Below are 8,390 nucleotides of genomic sequence, written 5' to 3'. Positions count from 1 at the left end.
CATGTTCATGTTGTTCATCATGTTTATTGCATGACATGCAGACAAACCCCTATGCTGTCTTGTGCCTTTCCTAATAATTCATACACCAGAGCCTTAAGTGGGGACTTTTTCGTATTTGCTTGGGTTTAAATGTCAGTCCAGCCTGCAAGAGGAATAAAGCTGTAGCTTCCAAGTCCTTCCTGCAGTCATACAGTGTGGTGGGGAGTAGAATTACTTTCAGCCACACAGTGTCTCTTGATGTATTCAGCATGAGGGGGCACTTGTCACAGGCTACGGCATAGTGAGCTTTTTTTCTGAAGGTGACATACTATGTTATGGAGGCATAATGTGTATCAGCTAAACTTTCACTTCCATTTACAATTCTTGGATCATTTTAATCTAGAGTTTTAAGAGCTTTATTCATCTGCATATATTATCAAGATAAACACAGTTTTGGCAAAGATGTGTGAAAACAACTCGCAAAATTAATAGATGTTTTTAGATGTATAGCAGTGGCGTAGGAAAATAATGCGTGTGGTGGTGGTGGTGGTGGTGGGGGGGGGGAACCATGCTGACAGTGAATGACGCTCACATTCTTGCCTCCTCAGTATCTTTTTTTGATTCCTGCTGTATGGGGGTTCTTTTTTAAACCACGAGCTAGAACTACAGAATACAAAGGACACCAACCGCATGCTGTTGTAAGTTGTTCGTCACACGCACGCATATAAACCCATCACACGTTACACTCTCTTTCCACCCGCACACGTACATGGATCCACCACCTCACGCCATATGCCATCTCAGGCTCATGACATATGATCTCCTTGCTGACAGCTTTAACGTGCGCGGCTAACACGTCGGACTCGAGCAGTCAGCTATGCTGAAAAGGCCTGTGGAGCATCTCCGTGCCTTCACGTTAACGCCATTCACGTCATTATCGTCGCTCACATCGCGTGACGTGCTCGCATGGTACAGTTGATGAGGACCTTCTGCAGGCGGTACTGCGCAGCAAGGCTATCGTTAGAAATGATGCTAGGAGTTCTACACAGAGGAGTATACAGAACTACTTAACTTAATTATTATCAAAGCTTCAGGAAGTAATCAGATGTCCACTTGGTAGTCCACGCAATCCAAGTACAGTGTTCCCTCGTTTATCGCGGGGGATAGGTGCTATGATCAGCCGCGATAAACGAATTTCCGCGAAGTAGGGACATACATGCAATAATAATATATACATTCAGGGCTTCTGCTAAGGCTAAATTCTTTGGGGTCCCAGGGACCCCTTCTTCAGATTTCTAAGGGGTCCCAGGCTAACTCTAAGTGGTCCCTTTACAAAGTTGAAAAAAAATCAACAAATCAACTACTTTGTTCAACTGCCTTTCAGGCACATAAAGCACTGTAATGTCTAGTCAGAAACTGCGAGATTTCTGTGCCATGAAGTCTGTGCAAACATCTGTGATGAGCTTATGCTCATTGTACTTGGGTGCTCACTTTCTTTCCATTTCTAAGGCAATGAATTTAACCACGCTGTCAACGACATCTTTGAAATAAGTTAAATAAGCTGCACCTGGTGGTGGATGCGAGAGGATGTATGAAAGTATGAATGCCTCAGATGCCATCATTCAAGAGGAAGTTCTCGACTGTAACCTGGCAATTAATAAGTTAGTGAGAACTAGAGTTGTAAGAAACATCAACGAGAGGTGGCACATTGCTAAAAGTATAAAAGTTGGGATAAAAAAACAAACTGGCGCAAGGTAGAAAAGCGAACCTCGGCATGACGTGACGCCCACAGCTCAGTGACATTCAGTGGATTCTGAATGTTACGTAAATCATGAGATGAAGGGGGATCGAAGGTGTTTGAAACTGTACAAATAAATGAAATGAATTTCAGTTGCAAACTATATTTAGCAATAAAACGCCTTTCTCAGCCGATGGCAGTCCGCACCTCGTGTACTCCTACCTTCCCTCGCACGGACGATACCCCTCATCCCCCCGGTGGGAAGATATCGGCCTTTAATGGAACTCTTCTTGGTAAGGGAAAACAAACTCAGTGCAAGGGAAGTTACTCTCGCCTTCCAGCAGACGACAACAATAGGTTGGTCTCCGACGTCAGACACTATACTTACCCAATTTTGTATCTGTTCTTCGCCCAAATTTGAAGGGGTCCCCTGGGACCCCATTGACGAAAATTGAAGGGGTCCTCCGAACTTTTAATGCGTACTGTACGCAATTTTTTGCGTAAGCAGAAGCCCTGTTACATGTAAAACAATATCATGTTAGTGTAAAGGAATATATTAATCATGGTATTAATACAGTACAATAACAAATAAGTGTAAAAAATTATAACTTTACTCAGAGAAACCCAAAAAACTGATGTGAACTGGCTGCGAGATGGGAGATGACAATCATGCCTCGTCGCTTACGCATAGCAATGGATTTCTCATACACAATTATTTCTTTCGTCTGCCTATCTACAAAATAACCATGGTATTTTAATAGAAATACTAATACAGCTTCATTTTTTGTCTTTTTCCTGTTGAAATATCTCTGGTATTTTGTAGAAGCGCGGAAGTATCATCGATACTTCACTCAAAAAAAACAAACAAAAAAACCGCGAAGTAGTGAATCCGCGATATATGAACCGCGAAGTAGCGAGGGAACACTGTAAATGATATACATGCTGATGGAATGCTCCCCCCGGGTGCCCACCGTTGTTCTAACCACGCATGCCAAATATTTGTCCTTAAGTTATTTACCGGTCACTTTGGCGAATGTGTGACTATGTCGGGTACATTTTATGAACTAGTCACATTGGGGAAAAAAAAAACCTTCAAAAAAAGCTATACTCGACAATGTGTCCAGTTGAAAAGTACCTTAAAGATTTAAATGCGGTAATTTCTGAATAATTTTCAGTTCAAGTTGGCACCTCTTACATGTTGTCTCGGCTACAATATCGCTACATTTCTTAAATGTATTTTTAGATTTTTCAGATTTCATCAGCCATACAATACTTCAACGTTTTTAATACCTAAGATTTTGAATTCATCACTGTTGAGACTGTACCCCCAAGAATTGAAAATAATGTCTTTTAGACTTACCCAAAGCAAGATAGTCAAGCTGTTAATGTTAGTACACTTTGCCATCTTACTTTTTCATGCTCCCGCATACACACATGCACGCACGCAGACAGAACGAGGAACAAATGACCCAACACATGCGCACATTTTTCTCGGGCCTCCTGGTGCTGCCAGTCATGACTAGCCTAGGGCACGACAGGCTATCATTATTCTCGGCAAATCATTGGACTAATTAAAAGCGACTGGATGTGAGCACTCTTCTATTGGGTTCTGATGTCCTTGCAGCATTAAGAGTCCATTAACAAACCTGCAGTTTACTGGTCATTTGATCCCTTCCAGGCACGAGCCAGAAAAATTTGCATATTGGCCTGGGACCATCGATAGAAATAGGTCAGTGCTGGAGGTGTTAGAAAGTGAAAGTTCGTAATAAAGAGGGGGGTTGGAGGCGGAGACAGAACTACGCGCTGACTCTAATTGAGAGCCTTGAAAGCACCATCAGGACCACGCCCTCACAGCCTATGCTCCGTCCCCTCACTCCCAACACAACCGAGAGCTCCCGCTGTCCCACTATCGCAGAGTGGAACATTCTCTTCCTTTTTGTGCCCTCTCTAATGTCTTCAATATCAACAGCCGATAGTGCGCCAGCGCGTTCGCGTGTATGTGTGCGAGTACTTTTATTTAGGAAATATAACATCCGCTTTCAATTGCAATTGGCACAAATTGCTACTATTTGATGCGATCCTAATTTTTTTTTCTTTTCACGTCCTCCATCTCCTCGATCATAGCCACTGTCATCAAAAGTTTAAATAAATACATAGGACTAAAAATAAAAGACACAGGAAACAGTATTTTCTCCTTCTCAATATTAATTAGAGATTATATTATTATTTGTTTTGTTTTCTTTAGCTATAAACATTGTTGGAAGGACCCATAACTTTGATTTAATACGGAATGGGTAATATAGCCTGGGTTTCACGAATCACTCGAAGTATCATCCACCTTGATGGTATAGCGCTAAACCTTGAAGTAAAATACCACGTCTGCTTGAAAGGATTAGTAAGCAACAGAGTGCAATGCATGAGGATTAGGACCAAGTATGTGACAGTACCGGCTAGTCTGTAAGCTTATATATTATACTTCTAAGAAGTTCTTTGAAAAGTATGTATAAAACAGATGTGGAGTTAGCTATGTGGCGAATGAAAAATGGAGAACTGATGTGATGTGGCCAAGAAGGTTCAGAAAAAGAAGACCTACAACAGACAGAAATTAGTTTAGTCTCTCTGTCTCTGTCTTTCAAACCACAAGTCTAAACAGTTTGCTTTATTTTTTTTAATTATTATTATTATTTTTTTTTATCGTTGTCTGTAGGTACGAGTTTTCAGTGCGTTCGTGTTCTTGTGAACTGACGTGTGTACTATGTGAGTAAACGAGCGAGAGAGGGGCTCGGAGGGAGGGAAGGAGAGCGTGAGCGAGGTCCAGCGTTTCCTGTTCGAACATCTTTGGGATAAAGTTTATTTCCCGCAAAGAAATCAAGACTTTTCATCTGCTCGCCATCAGCACCGTGATTCCACTGTTATCACACTTCGTTTGTAAACAAAACCCAACGCCAGCCTTTAATGAAAGAAAGTTGTCACGTGTCAGAAAGATAATAAGTTTACGCAGTAATTGGTTCATTCATCACATGGTCTGCTAGACTGTTTCCGGAGAAACCCGAGGGTTTGTGTAAGATGGTGGGATGAAACAATTTGCGCAGAGGAGGGAGGAACGTGAAAGGGACTGATGCTGCCAGCTAACGCGTGTGATGGGTCGATTATGAAGAGACGCTGGTCTGTATTCAGCTGCGAGTGATGACAGTAACCCATTATCTCTAAAGTGGAAATGACGCCCCACTAAGTCCGCGTTAGGCTCTCCTACCGGCCCCCTTGACTGGCATGGTCAGGTGCCCACGACAATACAGTAAGACGACTAAAAAAAAAACCATTCTTAGTTTCTAACCACAGAAGCACACCAGGCAACCAAGTGACGGACTTCTCAACCAAGAGCTATAACCACCATTCGTTGCATCGAAAAATTGAAGTTTGAATGCCCGCATTTTGTTTTTACAGACATTGTATTATCCATCCTCTTCAACAGTCTTGCCTCACGTTTAGAATACACATGAACTTTACTTTGGGGATACTATAAATTTAATATATTTTTAAACTTTAAATATATATATAAATAAAGCATTTATTTAATATAATTTTAAAGCTTTATTTATTTAAAAGTCTGTGTGCGATGTCTTAACTTAATTCTATAGAATATTTTACTCGTTGAGGTTATTTAGAAAGGCAGTATAATAGAAATTCTGCGACTCTTTCACAGTTTATTTAAAACGAATTGATGTTTTCATACAAAGTAACGTCTTCGTTTTATTCAATTGTTGCGTACATTGTTTCACACTGTTCTAAACCAGCAACTGTATATAATTAATTTGCAACATGTCTGAACTGATGCAGCATAGCGTTGTTGCGAATCTTTGTGGGGAAAAAAATGTGAAATGTTTTGGATCGTTTAGAAATAGTATCCACACGAATAAAAAGCAGAATAGTCGTCCAATGTCTCTTGAGGGAGTCACTGTGTTTTAAAAATTGTGCTAATCTTTTGTAGATTTATTATTTGTTTCCACTGTTTTAACCAGATTAAATCAGTGACATGGAAAAGTGAGAAAGGAGATATTTTTTTGTGGGCAATGGCCTACAGTGTTACTTTTTCAGCAAAACGTAAAAGAGGAAAAGGGAGACGGAGTAAATCGATGATTAAAGTTAAGGGCTCTTCACAAGAGCAGTTCGAATGGACATACAAGCCTCAATTACAGAGAACTAAAGCCGACAGGGGGACGAGTGGTGGTAGAAACTCGGACCCGCCGTCTGCGACATTTATACGGTGGATAAACGGAACAGTCGACGGGAATGGCCTCCCCGGAATTGGGTGTGAAGACGTGGCAGCCGGTAGAGGGCGTTTTGTTGTCGTCTGCCGATACCCTTGTCAGTTTGGATCTCATGTCAGCGGTCTATCCTCACAGACATAATGATCAATTTAAAGAGGATGTAATTAGATTTAAAGTTCTGGAGGAAAGAAAGACTGCTGAAGTTCGTCGATCGGATGTGGTTCAAATGACCAGAAGCGAATCTAGGTACGGCTAATCTGTTTATGACAACAAATTGTAATTTGTGTTTATAGATTTACAAAGAGTTTGAGTGAATTTATTTCAGGAAGTAGTCGCTATATTTTTGGTGTGTGTCAAAATATGTATAGAACACAAAGAATCAGTAAATTTGGAGAGTTAGTTTAAATGAATGCAGCTGGATGTACCAAAAAAAAACACCGAAAACGTGAGATGAGGTGGTTGAATCGTGTCTCCCAGACGCCTTTGTTTCTTATATATCACATGCAGTCCATGTTTTACAACACACGAAGACAGCATATACTTAAGTTGAAGGTTCTCACGAGTAAACAACAACCACAATAGCTAGTCATTTGTGTATACTAGATCCATATAAATGATTTATGCTTGAGTTGTTAATTTTTATTAGTAGAGATAAATTAAAATGTGCCACCCACAGGTTTGTGTGTAGCTCACAATGCAAACTCGGCTCCGTTAACATTAGGCAAATTTGTTATACAAATATATGGAAAAGGTCGATAGATTTTACCATCCACTCCAGGAGGCTTTCATTCACTCAGTATCAATCGCATGAATTTAATTATTTTTTACTCTTTCTGGTGAGGCGAAAAACCACTACTGATCACTTGGATTTTATAGGGAGTGCCACGATTTTACATCATAAGGCAGAGATGACATTTTTGGGAATCCATCCCTTGACCAAAAAAAAAAATAAATCTTATCTCTTAACACTCAGAGTTGATTCTGTACTCTGAGCCTTACTAAAATAATATCAGACTGTTTCTTATGTCGCATGTCCTGCACATCTCTCTCCCTCTTTGAAGGAATTTGAACTTAAACAGCAATAATAACAATTAGAATTCAAATGATTGTTATTGATTTGCATTTTGTTTTTATTATTTATTAAAACTCTTTCAGAATATTCAGCCTCGCTTCATATGTATTTAAAAAAACAGCACAAAGATAGCAGCCTTATAACAATATTTAATATTAGGTATTTATCAAAATGACTGTTCAAAGGAGAGTTTTGTACGAGCTGCCACGTTTATATATGAGAAACATACTGAGGCGGAAGACTAAAGGGGCATAACTGTCACCGGACTTCTTTTTCCTTGAGGCCAGTACATCGTTTAACTGTAAGTATGTTAAACTAATTTTTCTCCACTCTGTGCTTGCGGCGGTGGGTAGAAAGTTGACGTGGATTCAGTCCATCAATCAATCAGTCGTGATCGGTCGAATGGTTATGTGTGCTGTTTTCGAAGGTATTGCCCATTCGTTTAGAACTTTAGACAATCAACAAAAAAAATAAAAAAAAAAAAAAAAAAGACAAAAAAAAAAAAGAAAAAAAAAAAAAAAAAAAGGAATCAATATTTGACTAAGTTTTTTTTAACATGATGGCGAGTTATATAAAAACTTTGTCAAAGTTGGTCAAACCTTCATTTATATTTGTTTGATTAAGTATGGCCTTAAATCGACTTAAAACAGCGTGTCATTACTGTTCGTTCATGTTCTGAGGTCGTTGCAGCTCTAGGATTATGTTATAGTTGAACGAAGTACTCTGCTGATTTTTGAATTAATGGGGAATGATTTTTTTTTTAAATGTAATACTCAAGTGAAGAAAAATGTTGAAGAGATTATCAAATCATAGTCTAGTTTTGTAAAGGGTAGGAGTGTGAAATGAAACGAAAAAACAAAATGCTCTACAGACACTGAACGCTTGCCTATGTCGACCAGCGACAGAGTAAATTAAAAGTATGAAACTATTAAATAAAACATTGACCTGATCATGGGTTATATTTCCGTTTACTTTAAAAGTCTTAGAAACCCCACAGTAACTATCAGCAGTTATAACTCTCCAGAAAACTTTAGAACTTGCAGCATCAGCAACATCAGTAATAATTGTCTAGTAAGTTAGTGATTCTCCAACAAATGACGTCTCGTCACCATCACACACCAAAAAATCAAGGACCCTTCTTTGTGCGGGGCCTCAAGAGTCTTGAAGTTGAAGGTGCAAAAACTGCCATTAACAGTACTTTGTGCGTCACAGCCTTGAGTGCAGCCCCCAAGTCGCTCGAACTTGCCAACCTTGAAGGAATCGTTAAAGAGCCAAGCTCTCCTCCCGTAAATCTCTGCAAAGTAGTTGCACGCTCGTACGTCGCTCTGACAAT

General features: G+C 39.7%; 1 long non-coding RNA gene across 1 annotated transcript in view; it reads left to right on the top strand.

Moving 5' to 3' along the window:
* Nucleotides 1-5,944: 5,944 nt before the first annotated feature.
* The window catches only part of LOC112564331, a 41,025-nt gene continuing 38,579 nt past the window's right edge, over nt 5,945-8,390 (top strand). Inside the window, exons 1-2 of the long non-coding RNA XR_003099196.1 lie at nt 5,945-6,231; nt 7,243-7,358. This is a non-coding gene — a long non-coding RNA (uncharacterized LOC112564331). The remainder of the gene's footprint in view (nt 6,232-7,242; nt 7,359-8,390) is intronic.

This window comes from Pomacea canaliculata, linkage group LG5, assembly GCF_003073045.1.
Source record: "Pomacea canaliculata isolate SZHN2017 linkage group LG5, ASM307304v1, whole genome shotgun sequence".
In the NCBI taxonomy this organism is placed as follows: Eukaryota; Metazoa; Mollusca; class Gastropoda; order Architaenioglossa; family Ampullariidae; genus Pomacea; species Pomacea canaliculata.
The sequence above is the reverse complement of the archived record's forward strand: the minus strand, read 5'-3'. Positions and strand labels throughout refer to the sequence as shown.